The following is a 22,066-nucleotide window of genomic DNA, read 5'->3' as shown; positions in this document are numbered from 1 at the left end:
CATCTCCTGTCTCTGGGGATGGATCTTACCAGGGGTTTTTGAGGCTGCAGAGCAAGCCAATCTCCCTAACGGACAGCTCCTGTGCATTCCTCTCCCTCTCTCTCTCCCCCGAGGCCTATGAACAGTGTATTGCCAACAGATGAAGTTACTACACCTTTATTTTTCTAAGCAAGTATATTTATTTTTAAGGTAAAGTATTACAAAGAAAACATCATAAAAACAATCAACAGATTTAAACTCACATTAAACATACTAAGAGTCACCCATCAGTCTTATGAGGCCCTTGTAGACTAAAATCTTTCCAACCATTCCACAAGCGGGGAAGGCTTCCTTGGGATGGAAGGTTCCGTCTGTTCACTGGATCAAATAGAAGACCCTGAGTCAGTTTAAACCCAGTTTTTTAATATCAAAAGCCCTTTCTTTGTTAGTTTCTGGAAAACCCAGTTTGAACCAGGATATGTAAGCCTCCCCAGAAGGTGATACCTTAATCACCCCCACCTTATTTTTGGTTTCATAGATACTAAGGTCAGAAGGGACCATTATGATCATCTAGTCTGACCTCCTGCACGATGCAGGCCACAGAATCTCACCCACCCACTCCTGCGAAAAACCTCTCACCTATGTCTGACCTATTGAAGTCCTCAAATCGTGGTTTAAAGACTTCAAGGAGGAGAGAATCCTCCAGCAAGTGACCCATGCCCCATGCTACAGAGGAAGGCAAAAAACCTCCAGGGCCTCTTCCAATCTGCCCTGGAGGAAAATTCCTTCCCGACCCCAAATATGGCGATCAGCTAAACCCTGAGCATATGGGCAAGATTCACCAGCCAGATACCCAGAAAAGAATTTTCTATAGTAACTCAGATTCCACCCCATCTAACATCCCATCACAGGCCATTGGGTCTATTTACCATGAATATTTAAAGATCAAATTACCAAAAACATGTTATCCCATCATACCATCTCCTCCATAAACTTATCGAGTTTAATCTTAAAGCCAGATAGGTCTTTTGCCCCCACTGCTTCCCTTGGAAGGCTATTCCAAAACTTCAGTCCTCTGATGGTTAGAAACCTTCATCTAATTTCAAGTCTAAACTTCCCAATGACCAGTTTATATCCATTTGTTCTTGTGTCCACATTGGTACTGAGCTTAAATAATTCCTCTCCGTCTCTGGTATTTATCCCTGTGATATATTTATAGAGAGTAATCATATCTCCCCTCAACCTTCTTTTAGTTAGGCTAAATAAGCCAAGCTCCTTGAGTCTCCTCAAGGAGAAGCTATGATAACCCTCCCTTCTTGAAGTTGGTTACAGTCCTGGGCCCACAGTGATACATAAACTTAATACATTATGGTCCCCAAAGATATTGCATGGGGTTGCAATGTCTGTCTAAAAATTTATCCTTTTTTAATATAATCGATTGGTTTCTTTGGGTTTATAAAGCAGAGGCAAATTATATATGTAAAGTGTTCTGTAAAATCAACAATATAAACAGTTAAATTGAGCCTGTGCTATCTATAAATTAATTGTTTTTTTAAGTTTGGCGAACAGTGATATTCAAGTCCACTTAGATGGCCCCTTTCATATGTGGGTATAGGTGTACATAGAGATGGCTTCAAATCAGGCCAGCCCATTCAGCTGAAAGATGTTTGTGCTAGATGGTTGAAGACTGTTTTATTGCTGCCAGCATGCACCTCTCCCTTCTAGTAATTTTGTCTTTGCTGCTCTGGGTATGCTGAGCACTAGAAGCAACAGAGTGTGGTTGAGTTTAAAAGATAAGTATGGGTGGTTTGGAGATCTGGAGTTTGCTCACTTTTACTCTTGTTATTCATGGAAAAAAGTTGAAACATAAGATAGGAGAGAGAATACTTATTTTTATGTAGCACCTATTGCTATGGCATCTTTGATCAATTAAAATGATGAAATTTAATGAAGTGTAGAGCCTGTCTTGATATTTAATGGAAAGCCTGATCACAATAGGGATTGCCTTCTAACTTATTCTAAAGACTGTTGCAGTTTCCAGGTTTTTATGATTGGCTCCAGCAACCTTCTGTCCCAGTCAATGATCCAGAATATGTGCATAAACATGCACTAGAGAGAGATAAATGCACACAGATTGAGGGATGGGTAGGTATATTTTGTTTTTAAAGTTTTGTGCCTACTGAAGCTGGATGACATTATTGTGCAGGCAATGGCAGGGTCTGGAGAGGCCAGAGGGGATTTAGTTGCAGGGCACAGCCCTAATTGATATGAGAGGCCAGTTACTATACCTAATAAGTAACTGAGTTTGGAAAGGGGAGAGAGAACTTGATTTAGGGGATGGGTGAGTGATTTGTGGGAGACTGGGAACTTTGTTAAGCAACATAGGAGTTGATCGGGAAGCATACAAGAGGTAGTCTAATGGTTAGGTGAAATTCCAAAGCCCCCCACTTCCCTGGGCAGCGCCCGCTGCCCTAATGGCTTCTCAGAATTGTTCCAGGAGTATTTTTTTGAAATGTTGGTGTGCGTGCACTGCAGTTTGGACTCTGTAACTTCCCTGAGCCTGTAAAGAGCATGGGAGTGCTACTTTTGTTTTTCCCATGCTGTCAGACCCATTCCTTTCTTTTTGATCAGCCTCATTGTTACAAGCACAAGGGCAGAGAAGGGAGTACAGAACCAAAGAGAAGAGCGCCTGTTCCACTAACTTTACAGAGACACTCCCCAGTTGTGTGGCAGAGTTGATGTTTCAGAGCAGAAAGAAAAGTGTGTGAGAATGTGGCTCTCTGGCAAGATGTCCGGAATTCCCAGGTTTCATTGGGTTTGACAGCAGCACCATGACAATATTACTATAGTTCCTGGGAGCCTTCGTCAGGGACCAGGACCACATTGTGTTAGCTGCTGTACAAATACAAAACAAAAGTCAGTCCAATAATCTCTCGTTTCTGTTTCTGGCCTAGCTGGATTACTGTAGGTGCAGAGACATAATGTGTAAAAGACAAAAAAATGTCAATCAAACCATTTTGAAATGTCAGTGTTCCGTTTCCTGCATGGGTGAAGTTTTGTGCTGACTCTTAATTATTTGAACTAGCTTATCCATCAGTATTAATTAAGTGTCCTTAGGTTTGTCTTCAGCACAATGAAATAAATAATAGATACATGTAAAAGAAAATGAAAATGCCGCAGAGCCATGTTCATCTGACTGGAATAGGCAGCCTGGAATTTATTTGGTTAAATGGGAGTTTCAATAAGAGATTTTTCACAGTGTGTTTACAGTATTTCCCACAATGTGCATTCAGCCTATTGAATTCACTGCCTCAAGCAGAGATTTAAATAATTTATTTGGATTTTAAATGAATGGCTAATTTTATGTCCAGAACTGACATTGGTAGTTGTACATACTAAGATAGATTTTATTACCTCTCATGCTTCAGGACGAAAGCTGGTCAGCAACAGGGAATGGGTTGCTATTTTTTTCTCTTCTATTAATTGTGCCACCCTTACCTCGAGTAGCACTTTACAAAATGAGGGTAGCAGAATTGGGCCCTCTTTTAGTCACTTCTGTGGCTTCTTTCATCCGGGGATCTGCTTGTTCTTTGCAAACAAATTAATGAAGCCTCATTACACCCCTGTAAATTAGAAAAGGATTATATAGTGATCTAAGGTTTTGTTGTGAATTTTAGCGCTCAGGAACTGTGCTGGATTTTTGAGCCCTGGAGAATGAAATCCACGGAACATTTACAGCATAGGTAACAACCCAAAGTAACTGTTTCCCCACTCTGCCTTTGCAATGAACCTCAACCCTTTTGTATAAGAAGTTTGTTTGTTCTCTATCCTATTCAATTCTGTGTGTCTTTGCAGAGTCTAACAGGCAATGCAAGTGTGGTGGTGGCTTCTGTGATATGGACACTGTTCCAATAGGGCCTAGACCACGTGTTGGCAACCTATGGCATGCGTGCCAAAGACAGCACGCGAGCCAATTTTTAGTGGCACACTGCTGCCTGCCAGGTCCCAGACGCTGGCCCCGCTGAGCCGGCTGCCGAACCCAGGCCTGCAGCAGGCTGAGTGGGGCCCGTGGCCGGGACCCTGGCAGGCAGCAGCATGCCATTAAAAATCCTGCCCTCCCCGGCCTGCTCTTCTCCATCCCCCCTTTGGGGGCAGGGTGAAGAAGCTTGGTCCTGCCGGCTGCTGCTGCAGGGCAGGCAAGCTCCCCCCTCCCCCGCCTCTTCCCCCAGCGTGCTGGGTTCCTGCTCCTCCCCCTCTCCCTCCTTGCCAACCATCAGCTGATGGCCCTTGCGCGGGGAGGGGGAGAAGCGGAGCCGCAGCTCACTCGCTGCTCTGGGGAGGAGGTGGAGAAGAGGTGGGGACGGGGCCTTGGGGAACAGAGGTGGAATCAGGGCATATTCCCTCCAGCCCCCTGCCATGAGCCACTAAGGGCAGGGGGCTGGGAGCATCCCCACAACCTTAGTCCACACCCCTAGCCCTCTGCCCTGACTCCTGCACTCCCCCCACACACACCCAGGCCTCTGCCCTGACTCCTCCACCCCCCAGGCCTCTGCCCTCATTCCTGCACCCCCTCACACACACCCAGCCCCCTGCCCTGATCCCTTCACCCCCCACACACCCCAGCCTCCTTTCCTGACCCCTGCACCCCCCACAACCCCAGCCCTGACTCCAGCACCCGCCTCACATACCCAGCCCCCCCCCACCATGCCCTGACTCTTGCACCCCCCACATTCCCACCCCCACCCTGAGCACCAAATGGAAGCTCCTGCATCCTCCCCTCCCCCACATTCCTACCTGCACATCTCGCACCAAATGGGAGCTGCCCAGGTAAGCACTCCACACCCAAACCTCCTGCCCCAACCCTGAGCCCCCTCCCACATTCTAGTTCCTGGCCAGAATCTGCACCCCAACCCCAGCCTGCTCCTTCACCCCCAGCCCTGTGCTCAGTGCACTCTCACCCTCAGCTCAGTGCAGAGAGAGAGGAAGAGAATGGGCTAGAACCAGGGAGAAGGTAGGTACCCACTCTATGTGGGCAGGGCCGGGATCCCAGACTAGCAGTGGGCTGAGCGGGGCCAGCAGCCGGGACCTTGGCTGGCAGGAGCCAGCGGACGGAACTCCAGACCGGCAGCGGGCTGAGCTGCTCAGCCTGCTGCCAGTCTGGGGTCCTGGCCACTGGCCCCGCTCAGCCTGCTGCCGGTCTGGGGTTCTGGCTGCCGGCCCCTTGCCAGCCGGGGTACCGGCCGCAGGCCCCACTCAGCCTGCTGCCAGCCTAGGTGAACAGAACCCCAGGCTGGCAGTGGGCTGAGCGGGCCGGCAGCATAAGATCAGCATTTTAATTTAATTTTAAATGAAGCTTCTTAAACATTTTGAAAACCTTGTTTACTTTACATACAACAATAGTTTAGTTATATAATATATAGACTTATAGAGAGAGACCTTCTAAAAAATGTTTAAATGGCACGCGAAACCTTAAATTAAAGTGAATGAATGAAGACTCAGCACACCACTTCTGAAAGGTTGCCGACCCCTGGCCTAGACTGTGAATTCCAGATTGATTTCACATAGGTCACAGAACAACCAGCAGATGGTGTAGTAACTTACAGTCACCACGAATGCACTGTAGGCTGGATTTGAACTTTTGACCTAAAAGGCTCCATATCTCATTACCAGCCGCTCACATCCTCTTGTAAAGAGAAGAACGCTAATGTTTTGTAAGATGGATTTAAAAGGACTGTAGGAAGAGAGAGTCATATAGAGATCAAACGCTAAGCTGGTGAATAGTCAGAAATTCAGATTCTATGGATTCTGTTACTTTTGTTGTTTTAACCCCCTAAAATAAATTAGATTTAGAGCATTTTCCATTCAGATTAGTGCAGTAGTTCTCAAACTTTTTGTATTGGTGACCCTTTTCAGATCAAATCTCTGAGTGCAACTCCCCTTATAAGTTAAAAACACTTTTTTTATATATTTAACACTACTTAAATGCTAAATTTATAACCCTATTGTTTAAAATGAATTTACCTTTTCTCGCCACTTTTAAATTAAGACTAAAATATATTTTTTAATTATTGTTGTAAGCATAAAAGTTATTTTTTTAAATAGATACTGTTTAATATTGGGGGCATGGGCACAAACACACTTTGTCAATATCACTTTTCACAGCAGACTTAGTGCCCCATTGCCAGCCTTACTTCTGCTCTGCTGCTGGTAGCAGTGGTGCCTTCAGAACTGGCTGGTTGGGGCACTAGCAAGTCTGTTGTGAAAAGTGATATTTGTATGTTTGTTAATATAATTTTTCACAGCCTCCCAGATTCATGGAGCTCAATCTATTTGACTAACAAAGAGAAGGTTAAGGGGTGACTCGAAGTACCTACATGGCGAACAAATGGACTCTTTAATCTAACGGACAAATGGATAACAGGTCGACTGCTGGAAGTTGAAGGAATTATTTTGCTGAAATTATATGCAAGGACATCTATGTGCAGGCCTGGCACGGTGGCCAAAAAGAACCCAATCTTGTCCTCACGAAGTGCATGCACACCAAGAGTGAAATCCACATGGGCAACGCTTCTCGAAGAACCATAGTTACTTTTAAGGTAAGTGTCACGGAGTCACCAGGCGATGCTCTGGAACTACTCCATACAAAGCCAGTCAGGACTCTGGGGAAGCCTCCTCTCCCCAGGGCAAGAAGCTTACACAACTTTGACCTTCCTGGGGCTGACCTTGGAGCATTCAGCATCCCCGTCCACACCGTGCACTTCCCACAGCAAGTCCGCACAGGCGGGGCTCCTGGGGAAGCCAGTGGGTCCTGCATCCCAATTCTGCAGTCAGACGTGACTCTCAGCCAGCCAGTAAAACAGAAGGTTTATTAGACGACAGGAACACAGTCCAGACAGAGTTTGTAGGTACAAACAGGACCCCTCGGTCAGGTCCCTCTGGGGGGCAGGGAGCTTAGACCCCAGCCTTGGGGCTCCCTCCACTTCCCCAGACCGCTCCAAACTGAAACCCCCTCCAGCCATCTCACCCAGCCTCCCCCGGCTCCTCCTCCAGCCTTTGTCCAGTTTCCCAGGCAAAGATGTCACCTGGCCCTAACCGCCCTCCTGGCTCAGGTTACAGGTTCAGGTATCATCCCTCAAGTGCAGTCACCCCCTGCTATCCCATCCCCAATGCAGACAGTCCCAGTAAAACTCCCCTGCTACATCCCCAGGTCAATCCTCCCCACTCCCTGCTCCGTCACAGTAAGTAACATTCTTTCTGTGGAAATTGGAAGGATGTTTGGTGAAAAATGGGCCTAGCAAATGACACTGGTAAGCCACCAAATGCTTTGTCAATAATCAATTGGTGTATCACAGCATTTCATCTATTACCAGAAAAAAATTTCCAGTGTCTACTTTGTATTTTTTATCTCTATTCTGAATTAAGCAAAAATCACTCCACCCTGATATCAAAGCTATGGACCTTGAGCATGGTCAGTAAGAATTTAGGATTTCTTAATTTAAAAAAAATAAGTGTCCTGGCAAAGAACCAAGTATATGTGGGAGTGGCTTGGCAGAATCACAGCTGTGAAGGAAAGGACCACAGTGAGCATGTACAATATTGGCAACTATTGAGCATATGCAGTAAGGTGTGACGGAGAAGTCAGTCAGTTATGCAGTTAGCTGGTCAGAACCTACTCATACTGGTAACAACACGTTTTAAAGGTCAGAGCTGTCGATAGAATTCTGAGGTAATGGTCAAGATTGAGCATCTGCAAGTGAGGTAACTGTTGCTAAGATTAGGAAGCATATAAAGAAAGAGCTACAATGTAGCATAAAAGGCCAGCTTCAGTTTCTGAGTCCAGAGGCTGCATTGGAGAAGGAGAGAGCCCTTAAGCCAGCAAGAGAAGCCACAGAAAAACTGCTGCAGAGAGAGAAAAGAAAGCTGGAGCGGGGCAGAGCTGACTGACTAGGAGCTGAACAGCAGCAGCAGTGATTTGATTTTTAAAAGGAAGCAGCAATGGATTTATAGAATAAGCTTAATATTCTTTTAATATTATAGAATATAATATTCTATAATATTATAGAATATAATATATAATATAATATATAAGAATATAATATTCTTTATATTTTAGTATAAGGGTAGGATAGTATATAGAGTTAGTATGTGTATGCTTGAAGCATGGGTGTGTGTTTTTTAATTGTATTTTATTTATGTAAAACTTAAAGTATAATTTAAGATCTGCTGTCAGCAATTTGTTGCAAACTGGCCACTTGCAATAAATTGCTTCACTTAGTATCATTTGAACTATATACTGTTGTAGTTTGAATGCTCTTTAACTTGCAATACGGGATTGGTGTCTCAGGGATTTTGTCCTTTATTTAGGATTCTTAGATTATACTGTAGTAGGGATTATTAGACACTTAATTAAAAAGATACTTTGTTTTGGAAAGAATACTGACTGTGTCAACTACTTTATTGGAAGGTTATATCCGTGTCCTTTGGTGTTTTCCTTAGCAACCCTGGGAACTTTTACCTCAGAAAGGAGATATTAGGGGGGCAATAGGCAGGTTATTATAGCAGCATCCTAAAATCCATTTTTCAGGGTAGCATATTGTGACATCCTGGCACCCCCATATTCACTACTGACATATAAGTATGATATGTTTTGTACAAAGTATGCCTTGTGAGGTATCATTCTAAAAGTCTTGATCTGCTAGACATTAATATCTCATTTAGCTTGTATGTGCTATTATTGTATGTGAACTTATGAAGTATGGCTAAGTATGTGCTACTGAAACATGTTGTGAGATTGAGAACATCCACAAGCAGCCTTTCAGGTACAACAATAAAAAGGCCAAACAATGTTGATGGAAATACACACAAGCACAAGGATTACCCCGGGAACTGTGTACGATAGAAACCTCTCCGAGATAGCACTACATAATGGGAACTGTTTGACCCAGATCACAGCAAAAGAGCTTTCCAGCAAGTTAGAAGAGATATAAAAGGGGGAAGTGACATCATTACTGGACCTCTCTCTACAGCACAAAACCTGAAAGAACCAGAGGAAAAAAGACTGAACTGGCAGGGAAGTGCTGGTCCCAGGCAGGATAGAAGGAAGCCTGCCTGTGTATACAAAAGCTAACCTGCTTGTAATATCTAACTGGCTGAAACACTGCTTGATTCAAATCCTAACTAGTATATTAGGCTTAGATTGCAGTTTTGTTTTATTTCTTATGGTAATCTACTTTGATCTGTTTGCTATCACTTAAAATCTATCTTTCTGTAGTTAATAAACCTACTTTATGTTTTCTCTTAACCAGTATGGTTTTGAGTGAAGTGTTTGGAGAAAAATTTCAGCTCAGTTTACAAGGGCTTGTGTATCATCCTTTTCACATCAAGGGAGGGGCGGCTAGGTAATAAATTCATACTGGTCAAGTTTTGACCAGGGCAGAACAGTACAGCTCCAATTTCCTAAGATGGGGGGCTGAGAGTATTTTGGATGGAGCCTTTCTATTGTTGCTTCATGCAGTGGCTGGTGGAGCATTCATGAACACAGCTGGGTGTGGCCCCTACCTGTGGATGTTGGTATGAGAGGAAGCTTGGAGGGCTTTTAGCTTCTCACACTGACGTTGTGACAGGGATCCCAGATCGGTAAAACAAAGGGCTCAGCTGTACCCCAGTTTCAGGGGGCACTCCGGAGGGGACGTATCACACACATCCACTCCAAACAAAAGATGTAAGGACAACTACATTCTCATCTACAAAGCTCATTAAAACATTAATTGGCTAACAGCCTCCTCACAACATCCACGTGAGGTGGTGAGATGCAGAGGCCTATTGGTTCCAAAGGGTACACTAAAAGAAAAGGGGTACTTGTGGCACCTTAGAGACTAACAAATTTATTTGAGCATACGCTTTTGTGAGCTACACCGTAGCTGTGTGTAGCTCACAAAAGCTTATGCTCAAATAAATTTGTTAGTCTCTAAGGTGCCACAAGTACTCCTTTTCTTTTTGCGGATACAGATTAACACGGCTGCTACTCTGAAAAGGGTACACTGCTCTTTACAAGCAACTCCTGCCTCAGACATGACAAACCCACTACACCTAATACACTAGTTTCATTTTATTTATCAATGAAGGATAGTATGGGAGCTTTCTATTGAAAGCTTATAACTTATCAATACTCATTATTGTAAGATGTGTGTGTTGGTAATATTTAAGGAATAATGTAACTATGTTGAAAACTATGCCTTAAAGTCTTAGAGTAAAAGTTAGGCACCAGGAATTCATACATCTAGGTAGGGGTTATCACCCTTTTTCTTTCTCCCCCTCCCCCCACCCCAACATGCTATAAAAACTCCATGGCCCAGTCGGGGAAGGGGACTCGGGGCTCTAGCCACTGGGTGGGTTGCGGGGGCCCTCGGGCATAGGCATAGTTAGATATCTATTTTCAGGGAGCAGGGCCCAGCGGGGCTTTGATGACCTCCACACAGTGGGGATTGGGGAGGGATCACCACCTCCACTCCCTGATTCACCTCAGGCCACCCAGACCACCCAGCCTGTTTGGGTTGAGGAACTGCCTGGAACTCTTTGCCAGAGGATGTTGTGAAGGCCAACACTATAACAGGGTTCAAAAAAGAATGAGATAAATTCATGGAGGATAGGTCCACGAATGGCTACTATCCAGGATGGGCAGGGATGGTGTCCCTAGCCTCTGTTTGTCAGTAGCTGGGAATGGATGACAGAGGATGGATCACTTGATGATTACCTGTTCTGTTCATTCCGTGTGGGGCACCTGGCATTGGCCACTGTCAGAAGACAGGATAGTGGGCTAGATGGACCTTTGGTCTGACCCTGTATGGCTGTTCTTCGGGGGGGGTGGGGGGGTGCAACCAAAAATTATAACTCAAAGTGGGGACTCAGCTCAAAAAGTTTGGCAACGGCTCAGGGTGCAGGCAGGCGGTAGCTAGGGGCTGTGCACAGGCAGGAGGGTAGCTCAGGGTGCATGGAGATGGTAGCTAGGGGATATGTGCAGGCAGGGGAGTAGCTCAGGGTGCAGGGAGAGGGGTAGCTGGGGCTGTGTGTGGTCAGGGGGTAGCTCAGGATGCAGCGAGAGAGTTAGCTAGAGGCTGTGTTCCACCCGGGGCACTGCTCCCCAAGGGTTCTGCCAGCCCCAGAGCTGGGTCCCCCTGCCCAGGCAGCTCTTACTGACTGTGCAAGCAGTCAAAGGTGGCTGGGAGCTAAGGAGCAGCTGCAGCCCCGGGTACCAGCAGAAGCAGGCTGCAGGGGAGCGCCATGGCTGCCCGCTCCATGGCACCAACCAGAGCAGCAGTTGCCCTGCACTGCCCAGCTCCAGCTTCCAGCCTCCAACCTGATCAAGGGGCAGGGTCTCGGAGAGGCTGGGGGAGAGAAGGATGGCGGGGAGGAGGCAGGGTGGAGCTGACCCTGTGTTCTACTCTGGGTAAGGCACTGCAGTTTGGGGGGGCAACACTCCCTGTGACCCTACAACTCCACCTAGGGGCTCAGGGCTTCTGCCCTGCAAGGAGCATCAGGGTACCAGGGCTCCAGGATTCAGCCTCACAGCTCCCAGCTTCAGACCTGCTGGGGCATCGGGGCTCAGGGATTTAGCCCTGTGGGGGGCTCCAGGCTTCAGCCTTGGGGTCCCGCACACCCCTTAAATGGCTTGCAACCCCCTCAGGGGACCAAGGACCCCCCACTGAGAACTCTGAGCTAGGTGATGCCCAGTCAATCAGGAGGGAGTTCTCATTCCTCCCTGATCAGCCAGTGATGTAATGGAAGGTTCAATGGTCACCCTTGCCCCATCCCAGAACAGTCACTAGAAAACCGTCAAAGACAACTGCAAAGAATCATAACCACTTGGAGGTAAAAAGGAACATTATAACAGACAGGGGATCGCACTGTCTGAATACAAACAAAAGACAGAGTATATCACAGGGGGAGAAAGACACTCTGCTTCCATTCATGGAAGAGGCATCTTATTGAGAGGAGGTGTTTCATGAAAGAGCGGATCCTGGTTCATGTGAAATCGGATAGGTCTGCAACAGACTGAACTTTGTGGGGGTGGGGGGAGAAATCTACTTTATTAGGTAGGAAAGGAAACTCTTAATAAAGATAAGGTCTAGAACAGTGCTACTCAAAGTGGTGGTCCGTGGACCGGTGCCTGTCCGCGAGCCATCGGCTGCCAGTCTGTGCACACAGTGGGGGAAAAAATTGCGGGTCCCCCACATCAGATAGCTTGAGAAGCACTGGTCTACAGGTCCATGTTTTATTGTTTTGTTTTGTATTGTAACCATTTTCTTCTTTACTGTCTCTTATTTCTAAGGGAACCTCTACTTTTTCTTAAATTACCTTTCTTTTGTTTTAATTTAAGAGCTTATAGGTACTGTGCATTATACAGGAGTGGTGATTTGAGGTAAAATTGGTAAATTGGGGTATGCTGTTTCTTTGGGAGCAGAGGATCAGGGATTTCTGAGCCTAGCAAATGTCAGGGGCTGGATATCACAGGGAAACACTTCAAGGGGATTCAGGGCCTGAGATGCACCTCTTGTTAACCTGCAAGGCAAAAACAGCGCTGCCATAGCTTGGAGGAGAGTGCTTAAGTGGGTGACAAGCTGGTGGCATTAAGAATCTAACACCCAGGTGCCAGAGACCAGGGTCCCTCTCACTAGAAGCAGGGAGTATCGCAGTGACTCGCAGTCCTGGGTACCTCAAGAACCATCACAGGTGGGTAAATATTTTTATATCAATTTTACAGATAAGGAGATTGAAGAAAAGAAGTTACAACTTACCCAAGACTACTGAAGGTGTCAATGTCAGAAGCAGCATTAGAATGCAGGAGTTCCTACTATCTTACTCAGCCCATTTTGTACCTCCCTCTGATTGGGTATAACAGTATGCACATCATGTCTCCATATAAATGTGATTCCAATGATTTTTGCACTAACTAGACAGAAGAGCACTCTTAGCCTGGATGTGTGCAAGTCAGAAACCAATTGAAACTGCTTGCTCAATGTGCTTTTAGGTTTTCTGTCAGAGTCCAGGTTTTTGGCAATACTACTGCATGAATTCAAACAAAATAACTTGGGATGAAGTTCTGTGCAAATGTCAAGAAAAACAGTTTTAATAAAACTATATCATTTGATTACACCTGTCACAGCCAGATATTTTGATCTGAAAAGAGTAAGTTGAAACTATCAGTACATGCAAGCGAAAGCACTCTGTGTTATGGGAAAGCAATAATAATTATGCTCTACACATGGACCTTTGGGTGGCAGGGACCGTCCATCTGTTTTTATCCAGACTGAAAAGTACATTGATTATGAAGATCACTAGAAAAAGTCGTCTAAATTCAATAGCAAACATTTTAGTCAGAGACAGTATGCTCCAGCTTCTTATGGTACAGCTGCCATGTTGAGTTTTTAGAAAGGAGGTCTGTATTTACCTCTGCATGTCTGTGATCTGGAAATGTTTCATTTATACCTGCCTGTATTTCAGAATTAGCTCCTTTCTAATGATCGGTGCTTAAATTTGGGAGATGGTAATTTTAGATGGGGAACTGATCTCCAGTTGCATGCAGAAAAATGAGTTTTTCACATTTTTTATTTTCATGCTAAAGAATGGGAATTTAACTTTATTCCTCAAAAAGAAAGGAGTACTTGTGGCACCTTAGAGACTAACAAATTTATTTGAGCATAAGCTTTCATGAGCTACAGCTCACTTCATCGGTTGCATGCAGTGGAAAATACAGTGGGGAAATTTTATATACTCAGAGAACATGAAACAATGGGTGTTACCATACACACTGTAATGAGAGTGATCAGGTAAGGTGAGCTATTACCAGCAGAAAAAAAACCTTTTGTAGTGATAATCAAGGTGGGCCATTTCCAACAGTTGACAAGAACGTGTGAGGAACAGTGTGAGTGTGTGTGGGGGGGTGGGAAATAAACATGGAGAAATAGTTTTAATTTGTGTAATGACACATCCACTCCCAGTCTTTATTCAAGCCTAATGTAATGGTGTCCAGTTTGCAAATTAATTCCAATTCAGCAGTCTCTCGCTGGAGTCTGTTTTTGAAGGTTTTTTTGTTGAAGAATTGCAACTTTTAGGTCTGTAATCGATTGACCAGAGAGGTTGAAGTCTTTTCCGAATGGTTTTTGAATGTTAGAATTCTTGACGTCGGATTTGTGTCCATTTATTCTTTTACATAGAGACTGTCCAGTTTGCCCAATGTACATGGCAGAGGGGCATTGCTGGCACATGATGGCATATATCACATTGGTAGATGAACGAGCCTCTGACAGTGTGGCTGATGTGATTAGGCCCTATGATGGTGTCCCCTGAGTAGATATGTGGACACAGTTGGCAACGGGCTTTTTTGCAAGGATAGGTTCCTGGGTTAGTGGTTTTGTTGTGTGGTGTATGGTTGCCGGTGAGTATTTGCAAACTGGACACCATTACATTAGGCTTGAATAAAGACTGGGAGTGGATGTGTCATTACACAAAGTAAAACTATTTCTCCATGTTTATTCCCCCAACACACACACACACACACTGTTCCTCACACGTTCTTGTCAACTGCTGGAAATGGCCCAACTCAATCTCGTTACAGTGTGTATGGTAAGACCCATTGTTTCATGTTCTCTGTGTATATAAAATCTCCCCATTGTATTTTCCCCTGCATGCATCCAATGAAGTGAGCTGTAGCTCACGAAAGCTTATGCCCAAATAAATTTGTTAGTCTCTAAGGTGCCACAAGTCCTCCTTTTCTTTTTGCGGATACAGACTAACACGGCTGCTACTCTGAAACTTTATTCCTGCTAACCATAGTTTTAGCTTGTGGTGATTGTCTAATGACTACTAAATCTAAAATAGTAACCAGACTCTGTTTCTCCTTTTACAGTAAAAGAAACATGAGCTGTGTTGATGCAAACAGCCAAAGGATTTGGGGAGCTTGTTGAAAAGGTAATACAATGCATTGCTGGTTGAATGTGTGTAGGGAAGAAACTGTAAACGCTAGTTTGGCTACACTGCTGTCCTGTAAGAATATGCTATGGTTACTATACAGTTAAGTGGACTCAGACATCTAAACGTGTAGCCTCTTAACATCTGCCATCCAAAATGACTTAATTGTTATGTTTTCTTCAATTAATTCAAAACTTCTCCTGGCTTTTTTAAAATTCCTTATGAGTGTGTGGGTCATTAAATTTAGTGGGTCAAAATACAGAGTGTTGTATATTTGTAAAACAGTAGTTAGAAAGTGATTCTCTTCTCCCCATGTCCCAATGAACATTTCAACAAAGCCAAATAACTAAATATCGGTTTCACTGTTAATGCACAATATTTAGTACATCTCTATTTAGACCTGTCTTGACACTGTTACCACATAGCTTTGTCTAAGGATCTGATTCTGTCCTCACTCTGGTGTAAATTGGGAGTAACTCCATTGAGGTCAATTGAACTACACTGGTGTAAGTGTGAGAAAAATCAGATTAGGTGTGAATGTGACATTGTCAAAATTTTCTTTTCCAATGAGCTTTTTTCCCTATAGCATAGCATTTTAAAATTGTCTGTTTTATACTCTCACTTCCTCCCCCTGTGACTGACCTGTCTTTTTATTAATTATTATTACTATTTATTTGTTTTATCATAGCACACTATGAGCCCCAGCCATAAACCAGGGCTGCACTGTGCTAGGCACTGTTCAAAAACAGAACAAAAAGACAGTCCCTACACCAGGGGTGAAAGTAAGTCGAGTGACTTACTGGTACTCTGGGGCCAGCTCTGGCCCCCAGAAGGGGTGGGGCCCAGGGCAGAAGGGGTGGGTTTGAGGGGGTCAGAGCCAGCCCCAGCCCACCCTGTAAGATAAGTGCCCCCCCACCAGGGTAGCAGCAGCAGCCCGGGGCACCAGGGGCTATTTAAAGGGCCAGGGGCTTCCCTCTTCTACTGCCCTGGCCCTTTAAATAGCCGCCGGAGCCCTGTGGAAGCGGCAGGGCTCCAGCGGCTATTTAAAAGACCAGGGTGGCAGAGGCAGCTGGAGCCCTGGCCCTTTAAATAGCCCCTGGAGCCCCGGCTACCCCAGGGCTCCAGGGGCTATTTAAAGGGCCCGGGGCTCCGCTGCTTCTACTGCCCCGGTCCTTTAAATAGCCGCCGGAGCCATGGAGTAGCAGCGGCAGGGCTCCAGTGGCTATTTAAAGGGCCCAGGCGGTAGAAGCAGGGGAGCCCCAGGCCCTTTAAATAGCTGCGGGAGCCCTGCAGCTGCTACCCCAGGGCTCCAGCAGCGGGGCTCTGGAGGCAATTTAAAAGGCCTGGGGCTCCAGCCACTGCTGGGAGCCCCAGGCCCTTTAAATTGCCTCCTGGGGAAGCCGGGCTGCCCCAGTATGGTGCACCGGCTCTTGCTGGTATGCTGTACCGGGGCGTACCGGCTTACTTTCACCTCTGTCCTACACCAAAGAGCTTACAATTTAAATAGATGAGACAGAGACAGGGTTGGGGAAGGGGATGAACACACAAGTAAAATGAACAATGTAATGGCAGCAAACTTCATGTTTAGTTCCACTCTTTTTTCTTTCTTTAAGTGGGCTGAATTAGGAGGTGATAAGCTAAATGAAGGGAAAAAGAAAGGGAAGACGGTATATTGAAGGAAAGGTGGGTGAGGGGGATGAGACACATGTGGAGCAACCATGAAGTGAACAGATTGTGGGAGTGGGATGGATGGTTGGAGCAAACAGGCAGTCGATACGTTGCAGAGGAAATCCAATCAGAACTAGAGAAGGTTCTCCAAAAGTCTCCGCTTTGGCAGCTACTGTCCCTTCTGGCTGATTCGTCTTTGCAGCTTTCTCCCAAGCCCACGCAGTGGAGGAAGGGGAGGCAGGATGTGGGTCCTAGTGCCCCCACAGTGTGCACAGTTCTGCCTGAGCACAATTCTGGATCCAGAATGGTACTGGGGGGGAGGCATGGCCTCATCAGGCCCCCATTTTCCACCCTTCACGCAGTACAGCTATCCCTGCTTTGGCTGCTTATGCTCCTACCTCCTGGCATCTCTGGGATGGCTCCATTTAGTCTGTGCATGTTATCTTGTGTCAAATATCTTCACTTTGAGAAGGTAGCTACAAAGATAAAAATGAGAGGCAACATAATCCAAAACACCCTGGGTGCATCGGCATCAGTGTTGCAAACATCTGCAATAGCACTTGTATATTCAGTAGCTGAATATTGTGGACTGGTATGGAGCAGATGTAGCCACATGCGACTTGTTGACACCCAGCTGAATACAGTGATGCGGTGCATCACTGGAACCCTTAAGTTGACTCCAACACCATGGCTACCTGTTCTGTCTAACATCACTCCCCTGCCAACACACCGAACTTCTGTGACACTCCACAAAGGTCAGTGAATCCAGGAAAACAGATGTCTTCTTATCCACCAAGACCTTGACAATGCCCTCCCCCAACATCTTAAATCCCGCAAGCCTTTCTGAGAACATTCGTTTACCTTCATGCAATCAGGCTACAATCAGAAGGAAGCTTGAAAAGCAGATTGGGCTAAACAAGACTTAAAAAATAAGCACTTTGTGCCATATCCCACGCAGAAAGTTCCTTGGTTCAACCTTCCACGTTCATCTTAGTAAACTATGAACTGAATCCAAACTAACCATGGTAGATGTGGACATCTAATGCACAAATGGAAAATCAAGGACTCCCCAGAGTGCAAGTATGGCTCCCCACAACAGACCATTTAAATATCACTACCTACTGCCCAATTTGTAAATATGAAGGAGGCATTACTCCAATAAATTCTGCTACTCCTGATGTAGCCATTTGGCTCAATCAACTTCAGGTGAAATTGTTGCTGCTCTACATCAGCCATACAAAAGAAGAAGAAGACCTCCAGGTGGAGGCACAGCATAAGATACCCTTAAAACACAGGTACTCTTATGGCCTGGTTTGGCTACTCTGCAGAGTGGAGTGTGATTTGAACAAGTTCCAGACAAAATGAAGAAAGACGTAGAGCATTGTCTTCCATACTGGTGAAAAAAAAAAGTGCACACGAGAGCCTTTTCTAAGTGGCAGTGTTTAACTGAGGATCTTTCTTGGTATTTATAAGGCCCAAAAGCACTGTGTATGTAGACACTAAGTAAACCTCCCTATTGAAATACAGGTGGGGAGAGGGAAGTTAAAGCAGCACAGCTGAGGCTGTATAGATCACTTCCCTTCTTCCAGGGTATGGTCTGGTCACTGGGAGCCTGCATCTGCAGCTCTTCACACTGGTTAGTAATTGTGACGCTACACCGCATATTCTTCATAGAGATATTGTTATAATATGATTATAGCATAACTATGCTATGTTTTGTGCAAGATAAGGCATGTGAGGTATCATTAGAAAGGTTATAATTTGCTGAATATGATTATCCTATTTGTATGCCTGTATCATTTCTGTATCTGAAGTTAGGAATATTGACTATGTATCAATTACAAGTGGGTTTACACCTGGGGAACGCCCACCTTCCTGAGAAGTTTCCTGGGATGCTACAAACAATCTTTGACTCATGGCTGCTTTGACACTGCAGGGTCATGTAATCATGTCACCTGGTACTGGACTACATGACAGAATACCAGTATTTTTCCATTGGGGGGAGAGGGTCTGGAAACCACACTGAAAAGCAAAGGGTTCACGCCATATGTAAAACCTATTTAAGACTGGGGAGTGACTTTATCAGGGTCTTTCTTCACTGAATCCCCACCCAGGATTACTTCTGGAAACATCTAAGAAACAAAGACAAAAGAGGGGAGAGAAGAGCTGAGTCCAGGCTGGAAAAGGTATCTGGCCTGTGAAGGAAATGCCTAAAACAACATTTAGGGTGAGAAATTACTACTTGTAACCAGTTTCTTTAGTGTGGTAAGTTTAGCTCATGTGTTTGTTTTATTTGCTCAGTAATCTGCTTTGATCTGTTTACTATCCCTTATAATCACTTAAAATCTATCTTGTGTAGTTTATAAATTTGTTTTTCTTTTCTAAAACCACTATGTGGAATTCATAACGGGGAGGGGGGGGGGCAAAAAGCTGTGCATATCTTCCTCCACATTGAGGGAGGGTGTGAATTTCATGAGCTTATGCTGTACAGCTCTCTGTGCAGCGCAAGATACTACGATTTTGGGTTTGCACCCCAGAGGGGGGTGTGCATTTGAGTGCTGGGCAATTCCCGAGCTGAGTCTTCCCATGCAGAGCTGATGTCTTTCTGCAGCTGGGTGTGTCTCCACCTATGTGTGTGCTGGAGGAGGCTTGAGGGCCTGGCTCAGCAGGACAGTGTAAGGGAGCCCAGGCTGCTGGAATAGGTGGGCTCAGTGGTACCCCAGTACATCAGGTGGCACCCCAGAGTAGGGTGGGGGTAGGGGTAACTCATCACAATAATTACCTGAGCAGTCCTGTTGGCTTAAATGGGATGGCTTTTGTGAGAAAGGATTACACAATGAGATCCTGAGTGGGATGAAGGGGAACTCTGGAATACCAATTGGCTGCAGCTTCTTTTGTTGAAGAGGGAAGAAGAGCAAATAACATTCTTGTGATCTGTTGACATGTTTAACAATTTAGTCTTACAGCAGCTTTGTATATATTCTTTTTCTCCTATTTTTCCTGAGCACTGTGCATTATTTTTCCCACACTCCTGTTTTTCTGTGGTCTCATGTATTATTAAATACATTTATTTTTGACTTTATAGCAAAATATATTAACTTAATTTCCTTGACCTACAACATCATTGCAGGGCAACTGTGCATCAGGTGGAAAGATTCTTTTTCTTGCGTTGGGTTCATAGGCACCAACTCTGTGGGTGTTCCAGGGCTGGAGCACCCATGGGGAAAAAAATAGTGGGTGCTCAGCATTCACTCACAGCCCTACCGATCAGCTCCTCCCCCTCCCTCCCAGCACCTCCTGCCCACCAGTGATCAGCTGGTCAGCAGCATGCAGGAGGCACTGGAGAGGACGGGGCAGAGCGAGGGCGGAGCACACTAAGGGGAGGGAGCAGAATGGGTTGGGAAGAGGTGGGGCAGGGTGGGGACTTGGGTGGAGGGGTGGAATGGGGGTGGTCTCTGAGGCCGAGACCCTAGGAAAATTAGAAAGTCGGCGCCTCTGGTTGTTAGTGCTGCAATGTGGTGAGGAAAAGAATATATGAAGTTTTGAGGAAAAGAGTTAGCAATATTGTAATTAAATATTCAGCGCAGAAAATCAAATGGCTTGTTTATTTTTGTTGGAAATCAATGGCTGACATGATATGCAAAAACATCAACAACAGAATACACACCTCATTCCCCGAGACAATGGAAAATGCCTGCGGCAAAGAGCAGCTCTCCTGGAACATTGGCTGTTTTAACTATTCAAATAACTGTTTATTCTGTTGCCATAATCAGTTTGTGCTGAGGCTGAAGCCAATACAAACTTTTGTTTTCCCCAGAGCACTAATTGAATATTGATGCTAGTGGTGGCTGAATTAATGGTGTGCTTGTGTGCAATAGCCACTGGAATATATGCACGTTTAAGCATTTCGTTGCTTTACGAACAGTTTCCTTCTTGAATACTTGAAGTGCAGCTAACATTTTTTTTCATGAGAATCAAAACAATGCCAGAAGTAATAGTTGAAATTATGTAAGGAATGACTAATGTGGAAGGAACAAACACTAGGCAATAGTGAAAGATGTGAGAAACAGTGGGCAAAAGTTAGGCTCTGATTCAACAAACCATCCCTAATCAGCAAAGTGCTTAAGTGCTTTGTTGAACCAGGACCTTAAACTGGAAATTCAGACAGAATTGTTTCCCCCTTTGCTTCTATGCCCTCTCTCAAACTTATTCAAATAGCATAATTGCATTTTACAGACAGTTGGGGATATTGAGGGAATGAAGGATTAAGCACTCTGTGGAAAGGGTTGTCTCTTCAACTATCTTCATACAAACAGAAAAGGAGTACTTGTGGCACCTTAGAGACTAACCAATTTATTTGAGCATGAGCTTTCGTGAGCTACAGCTCACTTCATCGGATGCATACCATGGAAACTGCAGCAGACTTTATATACACACAGAGAATATGAAACAATACCTCCTCCCACCCCACTGTCCTGCTGGTAATAGCTTACCTAAAGTGATCATCAAGTTGGGCCATTTCCAGCACAAATCCAGGTTTTCTCGCCCTCCACTTCAAGGCAAGGACTGGCCTGTCTCCCAAGATTTGTGAGAGTGTTGGGTCATCCTTTAGGATAGGTTGTAGATCCTTAATAATGCGTTGGAGGGGGTTTAGTTGGGGGCTGAAGGTGACGGCTAGTGGCATTCTGTTATTTTCTTTGTTAGGCCTGTCCTGTAGTAGGTAACTTCTGGGAACTCTTCTGGCTCTATCAATCTGTTTCTTTACTTCCGCAGGTGGGTATTGTAGTTGTAAGAAAGCTTGACAGAGATCTTGTAGGTGTTTGTCTCTGTCTGAGGGGTTGGAGCAAATGCGGTTGTATCGCAGAGCTTGGCTGTAGACGATGGATCGTGTGGTGTGGTCAGGGTGAAAGCTGGAGGCATGCAGGTAGGAATAGCGGTCAGTAGGTTTCCGGTATAGGGTGGTGTTTATGTGACCATTGTTTATTAGCACTGTAGTGTCCATGAAGTGGATCTCTTGTGTGGACTGGACCAGGCTGAGGTTGATGGTGGGATGGAAATTGTTGAAATCATGGTGGAATTCCTCAAGGGCTTCTTTTCCATGGGTCCAGATGATGAAGATTTCATCAATGTAGCGCAAGTAGAGTAGGGGCTTTAGGGGACAAGAGCTGAGGAAGTGTTGTTCTAAGTCAGCCATAAAAATGTTGGCATACTGTGGGGCCATGCGGGTATCCATAGCAGTGCCGCTGATCTGAAGGTATACCTTGTCCCCAAATGTAAAATAGTTATGGGTAAGGACAAAGTCACAAAGTTCAGCCACCAGGTTAGCCGTGACATTATCGGGGATAGTGTTCTTGACGGCTTGTAGTCCATCTTTGTGTGGAATGTTGGTGTAGAGGGCTTCTACATCCATAGTGGCCAGGATGGTGTTATCAGGAAGATCACCGATGGATTG

General features: G+C 45.2%; 1 protein-coding gene across 8 annotated transcripts in view; it reads left to right on the top strand.

Moving 5' to 3' along the window:
• PRLR (prolactin receptor) overlaps positions 1–22,066 on the top strand; it is a 308,636-nt gene that overhangs the window by 6,018 nt on the left and 280,552 nt on the right. For 2 of the 8 annotated variants that reach the window (XM_078852728.1, XM_078852733.1), the window contains exons 1-5: positions 3,695–3,722; positions 6,282–6,575; positions 12,740–12,868; positions 14,885–14,946; positions 18,729–18,841. The gene's annotated coding sequence lies outside the window, so the exon portion shown is untranslated. Of the gene's footprint in view, positions 1–3,693; positions 3,723–6,281; positions 6,576–12,739; positions 12,877–14,884; positions 14,947–18,728; positions 18,842–22,066 lie in introns of those variants that run through there. The other 6 variants (XM_078852734.1, XM_078852732.1, XM_078852735.1 and 3 more) reach the window with 5 other exon arrangements.

This window comes from Lepidochelys kempii, chromosome 5 (genome assembly GCF_965140285.1).
Source record: "Lepidochelys kempii isolate rLepKem1 chromosome 5, rLepKem1.hap1, whole genome shotgun sequence".
NCBI lineage: Eukaryota > Metazoa > Chordata > Testudines > Cheloniidae > Lepidochelys > Lepidochelys kempii.
Note: the sequence above shows the minus strand (reverse complement) of the source record. Positions and strands in the feature narration are given on the sequence as shown.